We start from the raw sequence: 22,564 nt of genomic DNA, 5'->3' as shown, positions 1-22,564 counted from the left end.
TTCTGAGAGATACAAGGAGGCAACTGATAAGGAGAGCATCAGAAGGGCAGTTAATTGCCTCCAGTCTCTCGGTGCCGGGGAATATTTAAAATCTATGGGATTAAAGGCAGATTAAAAACTGTGGAAGCAGGAGCCCAATAGCGCTGAAAGATCATAATCAGCAAGGGTAATGGCAGAGCAAAAATGAATGTGGCAAATAAAATGACAGATAGGAAATTCAGATCCGCTTCTAATGCTCGGAGTTCCATCTTGTAAGCACAATTCATCTACGTGTAAATCATTTTTTGGCTTCAAGCTTATCAGCCAATCGGTGAATTAAAAATGCTCTTTCCTTGGAGGATTAAAGAGGTTGATTGAAGTCAGTGTGAAAACTGGCTAATAAGTCTGGAAATGTCAGGAGGGTGCTTCATAGGAACTCAGTGTACTTTTTTCTATCAGGGCTATGAAACAGGAAGTTTGAAAAGCTCTGTAGTTCTGTTACTTTGAGAAATGCTTTTGTGTTGGTTTTTTTTTTTTTTCTTTCTCCCTCCTGTGTGTCAGAGTGTCATGCAGAAATATTTTAATTTGCAAGATGAATGGCGATAGATGCAAATGTTGAAAAATGAGATTGCGTGAATTCACTAAAATATGCAGAGAAGTAAGAGAAATTTCATTTCAGAAAGCACAGTGAATGCATATCACGGCTGTGGGAAGTTCTAGGTTCCAGGCCATGAACTGCTTACACATGTCCCACCTTGGAGGGGATGTTTAAACTTTGCTTCTTTTTCATGCCTAAAAATCTAGAGTAGGTGGTGAGGCCAGGGATTGCGTTTAGGCAGCCTCTCTGCTAAACAGGAGCTTCCAGGGCATCTCCTGACACTGTGCATATACAAAAAATATACACTCCCATATAATATGAAGGCTTTCCATCCGTGCTGTTTAAAATTGAACAAGTTTCTCGAGCTTTACGTGCAAGAACTCTACTGTTAGTATTTCCACAGGTAATATTTCCATCTCCAATGCCCAGATTGGTAAATGCAAATAGACTTCCATGGGTATATTTGGAGATTCAGACCACAATTGTCTGACATGATTCCTTGTATTCATTTGTGGACTAATATTCTTCCTTTGTTTCAGCCCAAACTCACAAAGGTGTTCAAAAATATCCTCAAAGAAGAGAATTTTCTGGAGGGAAAGCTGCTACCTGGGCATACCAGTTTCTCTGCTCCTGAGCTCCCATCAGAAAGAAGTCAAGGGATAAGTTCATGGGAGAACCCACTGATTATTCCTATCTTTCATTAGAACAGGGAGATTTAGCCCTCGGGGTTGTTAGAGCTGTGAAAAGCAGCAAATGAATAAGGATACAAATGGGGTAAGAAAGGAATTGATCATCAGTGTCTCAAGGACTGAGACTAAAGAATTCTCTATCACACTTTCACCTCCTGCTCCACATAGGAAATTGGTGTCCTATACAATAGGAATGCAGCCATGTCTTTTTTCACCCACCCCATGAGCCAGATATGGCTGGTTGGCACAGCCAGTTGGTGGACAGTTACTGGGAGATCTACGCTTTGGCAGCAGCTTTTGCTGGGCTCCTACATTTTGCCCCAAGTACACGACCCATTTCACTGTCTCAGCAGGATCAGATGTCCCCAGCATGTCGTTTCTCTCTCTCCTGTGTGATTCCAGGGAGTATCAACTCACACAAAATTTAAAGGGTAAAAAAAAAAAGATAATTTACTGTAAGGAAGTCTTGTTTTTGGTTAGGTTATGTGGCCCAGAAAATGTAAAAAACAACAGGAATGAATCTTTACCTTCTTCTATTCTCTAACGTTGTTTACTATGTCCCCTCCTTGAGTTTGGAACACCAAATTGGCCAGCTGGCCCATATTTTCATGCATTGTTTTGTTCACAACCACCACCAAAGAAACAACAAAGATGCCCACAGATTTAAAAATGTTATCTCACAGCTCTCTGCAGCTCCCTGATTCCCGACTCTTTGATACAGGCACCTCCGGCGAGGAGAAGCGATGGAGACACTGGATTCCTCTCCCTGCTGTGAGATGCAGTTCTGTTCTTTTTTTTTTTTGCCCTGTGACTAATTTTCATATGAAAGGCTCTAACTGGAGCAACTCTAACCCAGAGCCCACGCTGGCCAGCTGAGAGCACAACCACGAGACTGCCAGTGGTGGTCTACGTGTGTCTGGGTTCCGGGAGGTTCCTTTGATCTCTCCATGCCCCCCGGAATGCGCCTCTGTGCAGCTTCAAGGAGAAGAGACAGCTGAGCACCCTATCTCCCCAATCTCAACCTCATTTTACCCCCGTTGGTTTGGGCCCTCTCTTGGGAGGTGGGAAATGTGGTTTGGATCCCTCCAGGCTGAAGAAAGCACTGAAGCCAGATTTCTCACTTCATGGGCCAGCGATTTTGTTAACTTGTCTCCTGATTTAAAAAAAAAAAAAAAAAAAAAAAAAAAAGAAAAAGGTGTGCACACTGCTGTCTTGGTCCGTGTTTAAAAAGAGTGAGCAAAGCTCATCTCTGAATGCTTCCAGATGTCTCCCCTCGGGAGTGGGCTCGGCTCTCTGGAACCTAAGTGGAGGCAGATATTTCTCTTTGCAGACCTGATTCATGTACTTTAGGATGGGTTGGAGTTTGGGCACACCCTTTGTGCTCAGCATTTCCAAATTGGCTTGCCTTCCGTGGCTTCCTGTGCACCACATGGAGTCTTGCCCCGGGGCTGCTCCCTGTTGTGGCAGACTTCCTAGTTTTAAGCCTCCAGGCTTGAGGCTGTAGCAGGACCAGAGAGGAGGTGCGAGGAAAGGCTCCACTCTCTGAGATACCTCACACTCCCCATGCATCAGGCAGGGAGAGCCCAGGGGCCTAATGCTGTGCTTTGAGCTTCTCCTTCAGGGCCAGCCAGACACCAAAAAAAATTAGCACTTAAGTCCTTTGCTTGGATCTGGTGTTTAGGTTTTTTAATTTGGGACAATGCTGTTGTGTACAATTTTCTCTGACTACAGGGGCTAGATTACTAGAGATATTTAGACTTCTTAAAATGGAGAGGAGAGCTTGGAAAGCTTTCCAAAATCTCATAGATGTAGGCACTCATTCCTTGATCTTCAACAGTACTGAGATCAGCAGCACTTTAGATACCTCGTTATCTCTCTGCACTCACTTCTGCAAACTCCACTGGGGGCCTGTGTGCAGCTGCAGGCACACAAGTACCTTGTGAATAGTGTCCCTGGCCGCATCTCCTCAGTACATTTTATATAAAGCCTCAAGTTTACACCTTGCTCAGCCAAACTGTGCTTTGTGTCCAAGCCTGTGTTAATTTTTGGCTGTGAACTCTACCATGAGTGACCTGTATGATGCCTGATATGACCATGCAGGCATCTTGTATGGCCTGGGGTGACATCTGTCATCTTGGGCTTCTCTTGAGCAGTTTTGGGTCTGCCACCCATGAGAGTAAATAGGAATTTCTGATATTGTGTTGCTTGGCAGTCTCTGTGCAGTGTGAATGTCCATGGCTGGACTATGGGCTTCTTAGTGGCAGAAGATCCTTAAAAAGACATGATTTCCTCAAACATTCCATCAGTTTCAGTTTGAGGTTGGCCTGTAACTATATCATAGCCATGCAGGCAAAACGTTCTCTGTGTTCCCAAGGCTGTGGCCAAACAGCTGCTAGACCAGTGCTTGTTCTTGGCTGCTGTGTGTCTGCTTCTGCATCTGCCAAAACAGAGATGCCCAGAAAGGCATCAGACTTTTGCTTTCTTCCCTACCCTGGAATCCCTCACAGTACCATGTCACTGTTGCTTACAAGGCACTCAGGACACACAGATAGAACATGACTGTGGCAGAGAGAGCTGAGAGATGATAGGCAGGAGGAATCTTGCAGAAATGGTGGAGATGTGTGAGGAAAGAGAGGTGCTGCAAGTGCAATTAGCTAATTAGCATGAGGTTGAATTCTTCCTTCAGATGTTCGCAGACACTTCAGTACACCCCTTAAAAAAGATAATTTGTCTAGGAACATCAGAGACAGTGAGTTCATCCCTAAATCTACATGTGGAAAAGAAAATATGGTGTTTCTTGTGCCAGTCTTCTCCAGCAGGACACCTGCTGGCTTTTTAATGGTGTATCCCATGAAGGAGACCAAATTAGAATTACTAAGGACTGCCAAGGTGGAGATAAAGAACTTGTGTGCAATGTGACAGAACCAGAGAAAGGATGCACAGAGTAGAGTTATGTGGCAAACAGCACACAAAGGAAGAGGTCTTTGCAGCTGGGTTTGGGAATGAAGACTGGGGTAGAAACGCATGGTTGGGAGAGCCTTTTCCATTCTTTGCATGGCAGTTCTCAGCTCCTGAGAGTTATGATCAAAACAGTGAAGGTCTACTTCATTACACAAAAAATCATCCTTAACAGCAAAGTCTTGTAGTCTTCGGAGAGAGTAAAAATAAAAGTCTTTAATTGTGGGTGATGTTAGAATAAATTACCCCAACTCACCACTGTCTGCAAGTGCACACAAACATCTACTCCTTCAGCAAACACCTATAGCTTAAACTAGAGGTAACTTGATTTGTACCATGAGAAGTAAGCTAGAGGTACCTCAGGGTTACCTCAGGATACCTGTGACCTTAAAATAAGCTGAGCTCAAAAAGGTATAAATAGTAATAATAATAATAATGATAATAATAACAACAACAACAATAATTGCAACTCCCTGGATGCAGCTGGTCTTACGTGTCAGGAATCATCCTTAATAATGGTGTGCATTAATGAAATTATTATCTAATAACAGTGATTTTCCATACACCTATTAAAGTAAGTAATCACAAACCCCAGAAATCTGAGGTTTTGAAGCCCACCTGACAAACAGGAACTCCTCACTCTTTATTTTTGTAATCACAGCTCCAGAAACAGCTCTCTGGGGCTGGATTTTTAAAGAGGAATACTGGCCTCTGGAAAACTAGAATGACTTCTGTTGGATTGATATTTAGGCTGATGTTGTCCCAACTAGGGTATGCTGACAGGGTTGAAATCCACCTGTAGGTGCCATGAGAGTATATTGAGCGCAAAATTTGTAAAGTTATTTGTATTTTATGTCCTGCTGTTGTGAGAAGGAGATAAACTAATGCAGCTTTCAGTGACATGTACATGTCTGTGAGCTTCCTGGGATTTTCTGGGCAGGCCCAGTGTTAGGTGGGTGGCCTGGACTTTGACAAGTTGCTCAGTAAAGGGAGTTGATAAATGTTTCAGTAACAAATGCTGGGTGCCACAGCCCTCAGATTCATTTGGCTATTACTGCAGGCTTTTCTGTAAACAAGGGGCTGGCTACTACATCTACATTTTATACTTTTTTTTAATCATAACCCAGGCAATGTGGTGTGAAGGTGACAACTGAGCACAAAGACGGGAACAAACTTTTTGGGAAAATGCCGTGGCAGGTGAATTCTGCACAGTTCCCTGTTGTTTAGCTTTCCCTCCCTCCTCTTCTTTACTCTTTCTTCTTCACCGTGGGGAAGTGAGGAAGTTCTTCTTCTGTGCTCTGGGTTTGTATTTCAGCCTTCATTCATATCCCTAAAGAGAATAAACTGCAGTGGGGCTGATTGCAGCAGCAAAACCCATAAAGAGATTCCCCTTCTCCTCCTCTTGTGAGGGCTTTCCTCGCTCAGTCTGTCCCGGGGGGGTTGAACGCCTTCTGCCACCTCACTCTTGAGACATTAAGACCTTGAAATTTGAAAGAGGAGTTGTGTAGTCTGGAGAAAAATGGACCTGTGTTCTAACCCATGCAGCTTGTGATACGCACATTGTCGGGCGATAACAAAGGATTTACATAGGATTTACATTTTTCTTAGGGGACGTTCAGTGGAAAGGGAGCAATCAGTAGCAATGACAGATGAATCCATTTGGCGGCAAAGGCTGCCTCTTTCACACAAATAACAGGCTTTTTCTTAATCTACAATTTGTCACTGTTTATTCGGCAGTGCAAGCCTTTAAATTGCCCTGCGGCATCCTGGGTTTGTGCTTCCTGGGACACACAGGAGGAGTTTGGGGGAGTTAGAGGGCATTTGTGCCTTTGGTATAAACCTAGAAACCTGAATGAGGCTCTCCAGGGTTCAGACAGTTTTTCTGGGTGAGAATACAGGTGGAATGTGATCTGATCTGTTGTGATTCAGTCATGGACACGGTGGGGCAGGAAACAGTCTGGAAACAGACAACCAGCAGTGGGCAGGTTGGCATTGGTGCTGCTCAGCACTTGCTCTGCTGGGACTGATGCTGAAGTGGGTTCACAGCTTTTTATTTGTCTTCTCAGTTTTTGTTCAGAGAACTATAAAAATCTGTCAAGTCACCTGCTGCTTCAGGGAGGCAGAGAAGATAAGAGAGGAACTCTAAGCCCCCAGCTCCCCATTAATTTTTACCCACCATGTTTACTCCCAGTTTGTGCCCTGGTGATTAGGCTGCCTTCTTCCTGGCTTCTGTTCCCTCCTTCAAATATTGTTTCTGCTCCAGGCATTTGTAGTCTCTATTTCTAGAGAGTGCTGATCTAACTTATATCTGTAAAGGAGTGTTTGGGAATAGTGATTCCTGCCTTGAAGTTGTGGATAAACTCTGGAAAATCTCCACAAGCTTTCCAGACCAGTGTGTTCGTGCAGAACACAGTGGATCTAATGCTATGTAGCTCATGATGTCTATGCTGTTTGCCCCAGAGTCAAATCCAAAAAATCTCTACTCAAGTAATGAAATCAATATAAGAAGGATGCTTCTTCTATTTTAATGACCACTGCTTGGTTTTTGCCTCTCCCTGCTCCCCTGCTAGCTTGGTTATACAATTCTATTTTGGGGTGTCTCTGGAAGTTGACAAATATTATTCAGGAGATTGTGCCTAATAAATAAAATGAGTTGTGCATCCATATGGAAGCTGATATTTATTCTGGGCAAGCAACAAGATTCAGTGTAGTTCAGGTTGGGTAGCCAAGCATTCAGAAAGCAAGAAATGCAATATTAAGCTTGAGAAGTCATACACTTCATAAAATCATAGAATGGTTTGGCTTGGAAGGAACCTTAGAGATCATCTAACTCTCTGCCATGGATGGGAACACCTTCTACTAAACCAGGTTGATCAAAGCCCCATCCCTATAGATGCATCTGTACAGGATTAGATAAATTTTTTCCACTTCTTTTTAATTAGAAAAATTTCAGGCAATGTAGTATATTTCAGACTAATGAGAAATGAAAATTCCCTTCAGAGCAAAACTTAATTCTGGAATAAAAATATCCTTTTAATGTATAAGTTAAGTGGTAACTCAGTTGCAAACTTAGTAGTAACCCCAGTAGTTTTCAATGCCTACAATGGATTTCAGATCCTCCTCCTATCCAGTGCCTTGGTCAGAACATACATCAGTCACTGAAGTGGATAGAGTTATATCACGACAGTGGTTAATTGCCTATTTAAAACTAAAAATATCATTAGCTTTCCATAGAACTGGTGGCAACAGTGCAATGTAGTTCATTGCCACAACAGGGACAACCAAGACCTTTTGTTTAAAAAAGAAAAATAAGCACAGGTTTCACCAGGATATATGTCTCATAAAGCAATGCTTACACTCCCCTATTTTTCAGGATTTTTCCAGGACCAGAGGCAATGGGCACAAACTGAAACACAGGAGATTCCCTCTCAGCATCAGGAAACCCTTCTTCACTGTGCGGGCAACCGAGCACTGGCACAGGTCACCCAGAGAGATTGTGGAGTCTCTTTCCTTGCAGATGTTCAGAAGTGATTGGGGCATGGTCCTGGGTAACTGTGAAAACTCTAGATGGTGAGAATTTTTGACTCTCTGTGCTGATGGGCACAGAATTTCAGGGAAGCACTGCATTTCACCTGAGGCCTTGAAACAGGCTTCCAAAAATGGGTGATAGTACTGGGATCAGGGGAATGTAGTTTGGATAGCATTGTGTGATCTCACAGTGTGAAAAACTTAGATTTGAGATTTTAGTGTATGGTGATATATAGAAGCCAAGATGGAGAACTTTGGGTGTGGATTTTTGTGTCTTTTTTTGCACCTTCTTCTTCCTTCTTCCTTCTTCTTCACTAATCTGGGTAGCTTTCTGGGTGGTAATTTGGTGAAAGAGGTTTTTATGTGGGTTTCAGGTAATCACAATTGGATTAGAAACATAAATAATAGAGATGTCAACTGTTTATTGGATGATTGGGGCTTAAATAGCCTTGAACAGACAGCATTTTATCTCATTTTCTTGACTTGCTAGAGAGAACACAGGTCTCATGAGTTTGTAATAGATAAGGATAATAAACTTCAGTGAGACTTCAAAAACAGTGTCTCCTGAGTTTTATTCACCCTGACCTTGGAGCAGGAAAGAGCCAGGAATTCCAACAGGCAACCATCTCCTGCTGCTTGAGCAGGACCAGGTGACCTCCAGAAGTCCCTTCCAACCTCAACCCTTCTGTGATTCTCTGTTCAAAGACAGAGCTAAAGCCCTGCTCCTGCTCCCTGGTACCAACACTGGACCTTTGTCATTTTGTGTTGGGGCTCCAAAAGGGAGTTGGGGTCCAGCCAGAACATCTCACATGTACATGTGGAGAGCTGCTCTGCAGCTGCTCTTCCTCTGGCTTTGGGCACCTAAAGAAAAGCTGTGGCACTGGTCTGGGCAGTTGCTGGTCCTTTGTGAATCAGTGAGTGCCTGGGGGCAGAGGAGGGACCTCATGGTGGCACCTGGAGCTTCCTTGGGCTCCTCCTTAAAACTGCACCTAAAAAGATAGACCTGGAAATGATGATCCATTTTTTCTATCATTACCTTTTGGTCATGGGTTCCCTGTCCAAATATCAAAATATCCTTGGACATTTTAGGTTAAATCTCCTGGTAATTTCATTCCAGAGAGTCTTTTTTTTTTTTTTTTTTTTTTTTTTTTTCTTCTGAGTAACCAAGAGCTGAAGGAGATATAAGAGTGGGATACATCTGCTCCATGAGAGTCTGCTCAGCTACTGGCATTTTTGTGCAGGAAGTGGGTAACTCAGCTTCAGTATTTCTTTATTCTTAGAGTGCCTATACTGTTGGGTGAGAAGAAGAATCTATTTCACCCCTCCCGTCTAAAAAGACTTATTTCATGTGAATATGCAGTCACAGAAAATCCATAGACAAAGTGATAACCAGCACCCTTAGAAATTAGTCCACTTGCTTTATGCATTGAAAAATATTAAATTATTTTGAGATTGGAAGCGATCCATGGGGAAGAATGAAAGGCAGCAGGCCCTCACAGCACTCCCCAGGGAGATGAGTGGGATATTTGGTGAGGAGGCAGCTGAATCAGGAAGAAAGTTGATTTGAGCAGATGTTTCCCAACCAGCTGCTGAGTGGTCTAGCCTCTGGGCTGGAGGGTATCCGAGGGCAGCGGGATCTGGAAGGCTCTGGAGCCCTTCCACCTGGCAGGCAATAATTCAGAGCTCACACAAAGAGCCAGGGTGAGTCACTAGTCTGCTGATTAGGCTGCTCTCCTGGGAGGGAGGCACCTGGATCCCAGACCCAGGTAAGGGCTGCAAAATGGAACAGTATCAACTGAGAGGGATTGGAAGTTCTTAATGCTGCCTGATTAGGAGGCTCTTCATGAGTGGGAGGCATGAGCTTGAATTCACTTGGAGAGGGTAAAGAGTTTAATGCAGGCCTCCTAAAACCTAAAGGAAAGGCCCTGACTTGTAGTTACGGAATGGGATGGCTCTTCTTCAGCCATTGGGTATCGAGGTGGACATTAGATTTTATTTTCTAAAAGTGATGGGTTTTGATTCTGCAGAGTCGTACTTTTTGTGGTAGTTATTTTTTTTCCTTTTTTTTCCCAACTGCTATAGGGCTTTTTACCTGAAGAATAGATAATTATTCACACTTCCCTGTCTGGCAATATCCTACCTGCCCTGGAAAGTGCCAAGAACATGCTTGTATGTGCAGAAGAAGACTTGATCTCTGGAAATGGTCTGATGGACTGTGAGTTAGGATTGGCCACAGAAAGGTGTGATGGGTCTGGCAGAACTTGTAACTATGAAAAGAGAACAAGTAATTTTTATATCTTGGGAAAGTCTCCAAAATTTTATCTTGAATGGATATGTTAATGGTAAGCAAGTGGTAGAAATTTAGAGTCTAAGGGGTAGATTCGTCATTTACACCAGGGTAAAGCTGAAGATGATTCAACTCAAACCCAGAGAGTTATTCTGAATTGACTCTTCCACAAAAGAGATAAGAAAAATGGCCAAAAATATTTATTTGTCTCATAAATTGTATAAAATGTGTAAAGGGGAGTCTCCCTGCCTTTACCAGAAGTGATCTGAAAGATCATATCTGGTCTACCTCTGTCAGCTTAGCATCTTTGCAGTAGTCAGTGGTTGCACAAAACTGGCCAATTTTTCCATATATAGGGTTGCTAAATTACCCTTTCTGGTTAGGTTTTATTACCCCCTTGGAGCAATGATCTCACCCATCTGTGTTGTGTTGCTCTTTGGGAGTGGCAGGGGTGGAGTGGGGTGGGATGAGCAAAGCCCTGAGCTTTTTCCAGAGTTCCCTGCATATGCAGAACATTTCATTGTCTTCTCTAACACGCCCTCACCTTTCACACAGACTGGAATTTAACACACTGGGTTAGAGAAAGAAAGCAAGGGGGGAAAAAGGCAAAAAAAAAAAAAGCACAACCCAAGAAAAAACCCAACAAACAAGATCTTATCGTGCAAAATATCCATCCACCCTCCTGATTAAAAAAAAAAAAAGCCTCAGGTTAGGAAAATAAAAAAATGACTCTAATGAAGACTCAAAATTAACATGCAAATACATCCATGGTACCTGGCAGAGATGGAGAGACGGAACATATCCCTCTCCTAAAGAGGCAGTTTTTACACTTCTTGCAAAAGGGAAGTTTTATCCAATTGTTGTTGTTGCATTGTCTTGAGAAGGTTTTCTTCTCTGTTGAGGAAAGCTCTCCTTCTTCCCTCACCCCACCCCATACCCCGCATTCATTTCACCAGGTGGCATGACGAAACCCTCCAGATCAAGGCAGGTTTCATCAACAAGGCTTCATGCCATGCCACCCATAATTCATCCCAACCTGCTGTGGCTTTCTCCCAACAAGCAGCACCTCTTGCAAAACCAGCCCCTGTCTCACACTCCTTCCTAACTTGTGTTCCTGAGCACCAACAATAGGAGAGCATGAATCACTAACAGAGCGTACAGACCTTCGCTCCACTCCGGCCAGTTTGTGTCATTGCCTTAATGTTAATTACACACCATAATGTGTGCATTTAATTTCCGTGGTGTTTCAATTAAATTAATCAGGCAATTAAAATTAATTAAAATTACAGAAATCACCTGCAGAAGTGCTTGAAACGTGGGGGAGGGGAAGGGAGGGGTTGGGAGGGAGCTGGGAACTTAGATGGCTGTGTTTTCACAGACCTTCCTTCCTTTGATTAATTTTGGGCATAGACTCTTTCAGAGCAGGTTATTTAAGGATTTAAAGACTGTTCCAAGGCCCATTGAAGCCAGTGAAAATCTTTCTATTGGCAGTGATAGGCTTGGGACCAGGCCACTAGCCTCCAGTGCTCAGGATGGAGATTCAAGGGGCAGGTGATGACAGCCCTGATGCTGAGCAGATATTCCTCAACACCTTCAGGGAACAAGGCCAAAGACCTTGAAGTACCAAATCAGGGTCAGATTTTGAAAGGCTGAGGATGATGTCCGTGGGAGTTAAGCGCATCAGTCCTTCCAAGGATTTGGGCTGGAGAGGTATTCTAAGAAACTTAAACAGGTTTGAAGTGCCAAAGATTTTTAAAACGTGAACTTATCCTGAGGTCTCACAGATTTCTGCAGTCAGTGAGAAGGGATCCTAATTTCACAAAGGTGCTTCATGACTCCCAAATTCTTGAGCGAGTTATGAAGCCTGTCTAGCAGTTCCCTTCCATTAGACATGGATTAGTGCATTCAGAGTCTTCCCAGAGGGGTTGTATCCTGCTCTGTGGAAGAGTTTGAAGACATCATGTCAATCTGGACAGTTCTCTTACTGCTTCTGGCTGTTTTACCAAGCAGTCACAGACCCATGCTCATCTTTTAGCCAACCCGTAATGTTTTTTTGCCAGCATGGAAGGTTCTGCACTTTTAGCTTTGAACAACCACTTCCTCCACAACATCCTACCAGTCAACCCCTACCCAACTAGTTCCTGTGACTGGGAGACAGGTTGGTTCCTTCCGTGCTTTCCTGGAAAGACTTTGCCTGGCACACTCTTGTCTTAGCCTGTGAGTCACCCATCCTTCACTGCCGTTTTTCACCCCGCAGTTGGGGATGTTTATACCACAGTCACTGAAGTTCATGAAGGTATCCCCAAGCTGCCTTTAAATTAATTTGCTGGAGTGCCATTGTCAGGATTGCTTAGTTTCCGGGAACACTGTGTGGGCTGAAAAACCAGGGGATGAAGCAAAGTAAATGTTCATAATTAGGATGAGTTGCTCTGTGCTGCACCGGCCATCGGCACATGAGCTGGCTGTTTAAAGACATAACTGCTCTTTTTGCACATTATGATTTCACTCACACTGCCAGGTAATCCCTCAGAGTTCCATAGGCAACTACCCATGCTTCTTGTGTCCAAGAGGGAGTAAAACCTTATCACCTCTGCCCCAATGGAACCTACTTTTGCTCCACGGCCTTGAGCCACCTTTTTCTCTCTAGTTGTTTAGATGATTAACATAATTAAGTTATGCACACAGCAAATATTTAAGACTTCTAGTTAGACTGAAGTGTACTTCCAGCTTCAGATCTGAAAGATTTAGGCACGCCCAAACTCATTATTTTTTTCCAACTCTGTCAGTTGATATTTTCTCTTTCTGTAAACAATGAATCTTTTACACTCTCAGGTGATTAGATCACAATATTCTCATTATTATTAACCACTTCAGCATAGTTTTCTGCTACGCTTTCGCTTTCCTAATTCACAGCAAATTGTATTGTCCACTTATACAGAATATTTTCCCATCTTTTCGTTTTTGGGTCTATATCATTATTTTGCATCCTATATCTGTCTTTCTCCACTCCCTTTTCAAATAAACAAAGTTAAAAAATAAGAAACAGAAGAAACAGTAATGAGAATACAAGAAGAGAAGGAAAAAAAACAACATCCAAGAACAGAAAAACTTGATTTTCAAAATCAAAAATTTTAAATGGATGATAGTATTTTACTGCCAAAGAGCCCAGAATTTTAATTAAAAATCTGATGAACACTTGTCCTTCCCTCCAAAATATTCTAAGTGATGAAACATCCCTCTCTCACTTTGCTAATCCTCCTCCATCTGAATCCTTTGACACGACTTCTTGTGTGGCCTTTGGCAAGTCACTTCACCTCAGTTTCCTCATCTATAAAATGGCTGCTAATCCCTATATAGCATCACCCACGCAAATTTCCAAGGCTTATGCTCCAACAGGGCTTTGAAGATAAGTGAGCAAAGTTTCAAAAGGACCTAAGAGATTTAGGAGTGAAAGTTTCATTAGCTTTTCCATCAGATTTGTATTCTTATATCTCCAAGAGCCTTTTGAAAGTCTGCAGAATTGCAAGACTTTACTCATCACAGTCATATTCCTTGTTCTCCTCAAGGAAAGCGATTGCTTCAGGCTAGTTTTGGCAGAAGAGCTTGTTCCTCAAAAGAAGCAAGGTGAGTCTTGGGGCTCTCCAGTTTTTTCCCCAGTTTCAGATACGAAACCTTGGATGCATGCTCCAACCATTTCGGGCAAAGTGGTATATCTCACTTCTTATATCGGTAGATCTTCTTGGCTTGTTTTGGCTGAAAGAAGGGAGGGAAGGCTCGTATCTCCAGCTTTGAGCTGGATTTGAGACAGTAACCTTTAGCTGGGAGGCAGTGGTGAGCTCCTTTGGGTGGTGTGGAGGTGTTCACCTCTGTGAGCACCACTGCTCCTTGAAGAGGGAATAATGTGATTTTCTCTGTGGTTGCGTTGGGATGGAGAGGCCTGCAAGATGCCCTGCCAATCTTGGACAATGACTAAAGAAAAGTTATGAGATTTTCTAATAGTAGAAGAATGATCTTACTGCTCCATACATCCAGAGAATGGAAATCCCCTGCATTTTTTTTTTTTTTTTTTTTTTTAAATCTTCTTCCCATCTAAAAGAACAACAGCATTAAAAAAAACCCTCACAGGTCAAAATTACCAGGGAGAAACAATAAAAAAAAATTCCAATATTACCTTTTTTTTGCCATTTTACTTTTAAATTTCCCATCCCAAGTTCCACTTTCTTGCCTTTCTCAAATACTATAAAAAGGGAAAGAAAAATAAACTGTTTAACCAAAAAAAGCACTGCAATTACCAGTGGCTAGGTGGTTTTGGTTTGTTCAGCTTCAGTGGCTAGACCACTGTTCTGAAAACATGGGGAAATAGTGTTACTTTTCTTGGTGGGACTTTCCTTATCAAAATGAAAAGAAAAAGAAACTTATGAAGCAAGAAATATTTTTGTGGCTATGAATGAAATATTTAGTTTTGATTTTTATTTCATTGACATACTTAATTCAACTGAATTTGAAAATGAAACATGATTGGAAAACGGGAACAACCTGGAAGGTTTTGTTTCCTAAATTTTAGGGTAAGTTGACTTTTTTATACCTAAACTGTTATACCTGACATTTTTGCAGCTAATTTTGCTCAACTAGACATGACAATTGGATAAAATAAACCTTTCTGCAAAAAAAAAAAAAAAAACCAACAAACTATACTGAATTTGAGAAAAGGGTCCTTAGGAAAAACCAGTAAATATCGTAATAATTTTAAAAAGGGTTAGTTGGTTGCATTCACAAAGCTCTGAAGTGGACCAGCAATTAACAATAGATCCTTCCAATCTGAATTACTTATTGACTCTGTGATTATCAAAGTATCTGTCTTTGTACCTCATCCCTAAAATTCAACATCTTCCAATTTAATACATTCAGTCTTTAACAATATGTTTTTCTTCAATTTCCCCAGGATGGAACAAATTCAGAAGCAGATCACAATGAAATTTTCTGGCTGAGTAGGCAACTGAGCCTACAAGATTCAAGTCTCAAAACATCATCACACTGAAGGTTGCCCATTTTCTCTTTAGTTGTACAAAAAATAATAAATGTCAAGTGCTCAAGAAACGTCTCTAAAACGTTTGTGTGGAAAAATCTGAACAAAAGTGGATCTCTGATGTATCTCTTGGGCGATTCTGAGTTTTCATTTTAAAATTTCCTCCGCTACAGTGGAGCGCATTGGCCTAGAAGTTATGTTTCTGAAGAGCTATTGAAAGTGTCCATACCTGCTGTCAACAGCAATTGGGAAAGACAGGGAACCCAAAAAACCCCAGGAGAATTTATCTTGGTATGCAGCAGAGTTTCTTTTCACCTCTGGAATTGCATGCTACATTCTAATTAGAGCTGTTAATTAAATACATTTTTTAAAACCATGTTGCATCAAAGGTGAAGCATTTTGTAGAGAAGTTTTGTTGACACTTCTCTTGGAGAGAATTTTGAGGGTCAGGACTCGTCAAAGACAGTATTCCAGGAGAAGCAGAGTCTCAGGTTTCTGTTACATGGATAGTACAAAATATCATTAAAATTCCAGAGTCATTCATTTTGACAGAATATTTGAAAAGCTTTTTATTTTCCTCTCTTTTTCTTTCCTCCAGTGAGGAAGGGAAACAAATTTCAAACCTCAAAAACAGTGGTAAAATGGAATTGTTGTCCTGCAGACTATTCCTGTAAGAAAGCCAACAAACTTGCCATGCAGTGTCCAGTTCCTCCCTGTGGAAGCACAGCAATTCATTTATGCAGCTTTACCAAGTGTCCAAAGTGCTTCATGCATTGCTAACAATTGTGGGTACATCTTGCTGGTCATATTGAATTCAATGGCAACTTTCCAACAGATTTTATCAGGAACAGAATTCATCCTTATATGTTTTAATTGTACAACTCATTTTCTGTTATTGCTTAAGACTCCCCAGTCCGTGCCAGCATGTGGAATTATGATGAAGTTTTATGTTAGTGGCTGCTGCTAACTGTTCTTAATTATTTGATAGCCATCTGAGGCCTGAATTTCATAGATGTGCAGCTCCTCTTATTCATATTCTAATCAGTGGTAACTTGGATACTTTGTCCATCTGTAAATCAGACCTTTGAAGGGCAATCCCAATCCCATTGTCTTTAATGGATGCGGGTCATGCTTCCAAGGCTAAACCTCTTTTTTTGGTTAACAAATAACATACAGCTGGTTAAAAAACATAAAAATTGTCATTTTGGGGGGGGAATTACCAGAGTGGTGTGTTTGTTTTTTTTTTTTTTTTTTTTTTTTTTTCTTTTCTTTTCTTTTTGTGGTGAGGGGGGAGTGGGGGGAAGAATCTCAAATGTAGAGAAAAATCAGGGAATTTTTTGTAAAGCTAATATTCTGATAAAACAGCTTTGGGCACAGCCTTGATGACAGCACATAACAGCAGAAACCCCTGATGTTCCCACTGCCAGGAGACACACACATGGGATATCTACCCTTGAAATTTTCACAGTTGCTCATCACTGTGCTGATAAAAGTGTTATTTACAGCTCCAAATTTGTTACCTTTGTTTGAGGGAGCCCATAGGGAATGCTCAAGTTAGGATACAACATAAAGCACCTGAAAACATTATTTTTGAAGTAATTTCTGGGCTTGATCTCCATTTCTCTAGTAGCAGATTTCTATGTCCTCTTTTTTTTCCTTCCCTTTCGGGGAAAAATATGTATCTATAGCTGTGGGGTCACAAAACGTTTGTCCTCCCAGGGTTCTACAATTGTGACCAAGGGCAAGGCTGGATGAGTCTTTGGCACCATTGGTTTTACCAAACCTTTCTCATCAAGTTCAGATAACAGGATTTTCTCTAAATGGGACCAGAGATGAACCTTGGTTCAAGCTGCCCTGCTGAAAAGGTGCAGTGGCTGATCTGACAAATTGGAGGAGAATATTTTAGTCTCTTCCCGCTCAGAAATTACTCACTTAATTGGACCTCACATCTAGACTAACACCCTGCCTTGCCTTAGCTTAACTGGGAAAGAAAAAGCAGTCTCTGTATGCTAGAGGCACAATGGTTCCAAAAGTCTAGAGTGGAATACAAACATTTTTGCCTTTGGGTACCCAAATGGAGGCATCTAAAATGTCTTGTATCCAGCCAATCAATACTGAGAATTTTCTGAAAACCAGCCCTTAGAAATACCAAAGGAAAGCTCCCCAATTTAGGAATCCTTCTGTCAAAAATCAATTCTTCCTGGGAAATTTAGAAAAACTCATGTATTATCCCCACCCCCAAATGCTTTCTGAAGGTTTGTATAACCATGAATATCCTTTGTATTTGGGGTCAGTCACAAAACTACTCCCAAGCTGACACCTTACCTACCACATTGCAGCCCTGGTGGGAATACTGGCTTTGAAATGGAAAGGTTTATGTCAGAAATGTTGACACAACCTTAAACTGGAGTAATGTTGGTGTCAGGGAGGAGTGTGATGTAGGAGTTCTTTGAATCAGTCCTTCTTCTAATGCTTGGGAAGGGGCTTTAGAAAAGATTAGTTTTCTATATCAAGTTTCATTCATTGAAAGGATTTGGGAGATAAAAGTCATAAACCATGGAAGGATAGATACAATGTGGGTTAAAGGGTTAAAGGACTGAAGAAGACACAGTTATTCTCACAAATGAGGACCAGATGTTTTTGACTTTTACAAAATACTCAGTCTCTTCCACCCCTACTCACCTTTCTGATACTGTGAATTATTCAGTTGAGATCAATGAGACATTACTGAGGAGGTAGTTTCTTTTCCATGGTTTCTCCTGTACCTATCAAGAAATACAAAGTGGGAAAGGAGTAGGGGAAATAACTAGGACACCTTAATAACAGCAAGAGCAGTTCTCACCTGGTATAAGTTGGCAGAGCTCCACAGAAGAGCTCTGATTCACAGCAGATGGGATTTGTCCATCAGTGTGGCTGCCTATACCCAGTGATATTGTAAAAGCCTTTACAGACTGTGTCATGTTGCTTAATGTTCTGTGTCTATTCAAGGCTGTGCCATGTCAAATGCTGTGCTGAAAGGTGTGCCAGTGCAGAATCAGACCTGCTGAAAACGTGGGAGTTCTGAAATCCCAGGGGAAAGAGCTGCACACCTAAGAACGAGAAAAGATGTAGCAATACCATTGGTCAGTGCAACACAAACCGGTAAAGATCTTCTGCTATTAGGAAAGAAAATGGAACTGAATGACCATTTTCTAGACAGAAGAAAAATCCATCTAATTTGTTGTTTCATCTCACGTTAAAATCAGCCTAAAAAAAAGAAGGATGGAGAGGAAACAGGAGCTGGGTTGCAGTTTGCCCACAAGAGATAGGTCACGTCAGACCTGTTCGGTCCAATCTGATCCCTTCCCTGTCATGACTCACTTCTGCATACTCATGAAGGAGTGCTGAATTTGGCAGGCAAAGCACAGTCACATCACATTTGGTAAATCCAGTTGGCTCAGTTTAATCTGCATCCAAAAATATTGTCTATGTGATGAAAGGGACGGACTGAGAAGTGGAGGGACATTTCAGTGCCCAAAATGATTGCACCCACCACTATTATCTTGAGCATCGCAATTGATCGTTTTTTCCACTACCCATTGTGGACTGATGGCCTCTTTTCCTAGGGGTAGGAAATTCTAGCAGCAGCAAAGAGACAGATTGAGTGAGGTTATGCCTCTTGTATTCAGATAAGGATCACTTTGGGAGCAGTGTGGCTGCTGGATGCTTCCCACCACAGTCACTTGGAGCAGCATGGCAGTGAAGGTGTGGGGAAACTGGCCAAGGAAAAGCTGGGTTGCATTGACTGAAGCTGCCCCTCTGGCTGAGAGATTTGTTTTAAACAATAAGAGCTTGTCCCAAAGGGGTGACATGGAGGTGGCAGAGGGCAGAAGGAGACAGCACAATAGCAAATCCAGAGCATTATTCTGGTCTAGGATGGAATTTACCTTGGGGTGCTCGCACAGTCCTGTGACACATGGTTTTTCCTACGGGACAGCTTTTTCAGGGAATGTCCATTTGTCCATCTTCTTTATTCAAGGGCAACAGTAAGGTGACTTCAGAAACAGAGCATTTAAGCCAGGGCTGATAGATTCTGAAAATAATTGTATCTTTACAGCTTATCTAAATAATTATTATTTTATACTTATGATTTAATTATTGCATTTTTATAATTTACTATCTACTTAGGTGACTTGATATCTGGGTGTGTTTTATCTTCCTTCATTTCTTTTTGCCCTGTTAACCCAGGTATTTTTGTTTTGTTTTGTTATGCCGTAGGAAGATGCATCACAGATGCTGCCCTGCCACTGATACATCTTTAGCTGATGTATATTTAATATTCTTTTTCTAAACTCTCTTGATTTACTAACTCTTTTTATCCCCTGTGATAATAACTAGTGAATGTATTGCCTTGAGATTTTTCTTCCAAAGTTTTCTCGTTCCCTTTACATGAACCTAAATACAAGTTGGCCAATGGCCAAGTAATTTTCCATATCAGCAACCTCTCTGCTTGCGTGCAGTCAGGAGAGATGTGCCTCTTGTAAAGTCTGCTCTTCTCTAAAATCCAGAGTTCTTGTACACTGAAAAATCCCCAAACTTTCTATTTAAAATTAGCTGGTCAACCACATTTTGGCTTCCTTTTTTTGATTTCATTATTTTCATGCACCTTTGTTCAGATTTCCCCACCACTACTTAATACCACTTAATACCAAAGTAATACCTTTTTTCTAAAATTGCTCTCAGTGAACTCAATGATAAATTCATGATGTCAGGTATCATAAAGATGAAAGGTGGCAAAATTTCATTCCAATTGATAGGAATTTTTCCACCACCTTTGACACTACTCTTGGAAGCTGTTGAATATGGATTGGTGAGTTAAAATTAATGGATGATTTTATTGTAGTGGTTCATGATCATGAAAAAGAACCTTGAAATGAGCAGTTAATATTTGCACTATCTTATTTAATTCTTCACAAATTAAATAAATCCCCATCCCCCCCCCCCCCCCGAAAAAAAAAAAAAATTGCAAGCAAAGTTTGCTGATGGAAGAAACAGGATATTCAAAGGATTAAAGCAAATCTTAGGATGACATGGTTGAAGTGGTTCTGTGTGCTCCATTGTAGGTAAATCTTGAGCATGCACAGCAATAAAAGGAGGCAGAAAGCAGCAGTGGAAATCTAGTTGAAAACAACTGTAGTAGGAAGGGACTTTTGGCACATAATAGCACGAAAAGGTCATGCCAGTGTGTGGGTGGGTGGTGGAAGACACCACAGAAAGCAGCAACCTCACAGAACTATAGGGGTGATATTTATCACCAAACTCTGTAAATACCAAAACAAAGGCACAGAAGGAGACAAAGAGTATTGAGTCTTTCAGAAGATAAGATCAAGTGCAGGACAGAGAGAGGAAAAGGGACCAGGTGCTGAGGTGGGAATCACAAGGAGCAAATAAACTTCTTCAGTGAAGGGACATTAAGGACCTCTGGTGGCATGGTCATGATAACAGATGAAGGGTACATGATAGGTCTTTGTCAAGGAAAAAAAATCTGTTTCCTCAGGAATATAGGATTGTACTTCTCTGGATTTTAAATGCACCATGTTAAAATATCTGTAATGTATGGGGTGAAATAGTCCTTAGCCTCTTCTTACAGAAGACCCTTCAGTTGTACCTAACCTACTGTGAAGGGACAGATACACTTTTATCACTGCTGAGTGAGTGGTGGAGACAATAACACCCTAAAATGCAAGGCTCAATCTAGATAAAACTCAGGCCCAGCAAATCCAAGGGTTTTCTCTGCATCTTTTCATTCTGAACAGTGACTGTCTTCCTCAAGGCATCATAAAAAGACATTTTCAGCAAAGACCAAGTTTCCTAACTAACATGAGCTGGGAAAGCTCCAATATCTTCTGTGGAGTTTCCAACCACATAGCCCAGCAGAGGCTGGGGGTTTCTGAGTCCAAAGCGTTAATGGAAAGCAAGATCTGTGACTATTGCAGAGGAAAGGATATTAATAAAAATATTTCGGAGAATTCTGGATTCTTTCCAGTCAGACCGATATTTTTACTATGTTTAAATACTCACGTCAGGGTCTCATTTACTGCAGACTTTTAGGAGAGCAAGGGACATTCCTGAATGTCATGTTCCATATTTTTCCATTCTGTCTCAGACACATTTGATTTCATTTCATCAAGGGAGACACTATTCTCCATAAAAGTTAATCTACTGTCACTTTTTACAGTGCAGCTTTTCCTTTATAATAGCAATAAAAGTATCTACCTCTTCTTTGGAGAATCTCATGAGTCAGTGTGAAGGAATACCTGGAGGAACAGCATGACAATTCCATTTGGCAGATAGGGCACTGAGGCAGAGGGAGTGATTTATTCAGAATCACCCAACAGTCAATCCCTGAAGGAGACTTGGTTTCAGGATCCAAACCTCCAAAATCTCAGAGCAATGAGCTCAAAGACAAGGGAAGGCTAGATTTGCACAGATTTTGACTCCAGGTTTGTGCTTTGGACAGAAGCTGCTTTAGGTTATTGGTTCCCTCTGATAGTAGAGGGAACTGTCAGATTTTTATAGTCCCCCCTGCTAAACCAATACAGAGCATTTTATACTTATTTACATGTGCTTTTTAGGCTGGGTGGCTAAACTAGGGATTCCTAAACTGGACTGAGCAGCTGTTTGCTTCTCTCCTCATATGATGAATGTCATCTTCATGACAGGGTACCCAAGAGAAGAGGATGCCCTGTGATGTGACCTGATGAATGGATGGGTCCTTTTCTGGTTTGACCCCCTTCCACCTCACACAACATAATGCAGAAACTCTGCTTATAAAACAATATGAAGTCTACAGATAAAAAGCTCACCATACAAATACTTAAACGGTGTGGATTCCAATACTCCAAGGTACCGTGTATTCCAGATTCAAGAACATTTGCAAATGTAGCCGAACCAAACAGAAAAAATTACTCACATTTTGTGGGAAATTCCAGCATTTCAGAATTGGTTTTGGTAATTAGAAGTTGTGATATTTCATGAAATGGAAAGACAATTTGTTTTAAAGGAAACACAGAAACGCACTTATCAAAAGGGAGGTCATTAGTCTGAACCATTTGGCACAGGTGGGGACTCCGCTGGCCTGAGGTATGCAGTCCTGACCACCACACTTAAAAAAAAAAAAAAAGGTAATAAACCATTTGGAAAGCATCCAGAGGAGAGTAACATGAAGGAAAAGAGGTTTAAGAAAACATGACCTATAATGAAAAGTTGAAGGAATTGAGTTTGTTTAGTCTAGGAAAGCAGTGAAGGAAGGGAGGCACGTTAGGAGTCTTCAAACATATAATAGGGTTTTTAAAAGAGGACAGTGATCAATTGTTCCCTATGTCCACTGCTGGTAGGATAAGAGGGAATGGGCTTGATTTCCAAATAGGAAGAGTTTTAGGTTAGTTTTAAAAAAATCCTTCTATCTCCAGGGACAGGAACAACACAACCTTAATGGGATAAAGAATCATTACCACTGG

Source organism: Sylvia atricapilla, chromosome 5, assembly GCF_009819655.1.
Source record: "Sylvia atricapilla isolate bSylAtr1 chromosome 5, bSylAtr1.pri, whole genome shotgun sequence".
Classification (NCBI taxonomy): domain Eukaryota; kingdom Metazoa; phylum Chordata; class Aves; order Passeriformes; family Sylviidae; genus Sylvia; species Sylvia atricapilla.
The sequence above is the reverse complement of the archived record's forward strand: the minus strand, read 5'-3'. Positions refer to the sequence as shown.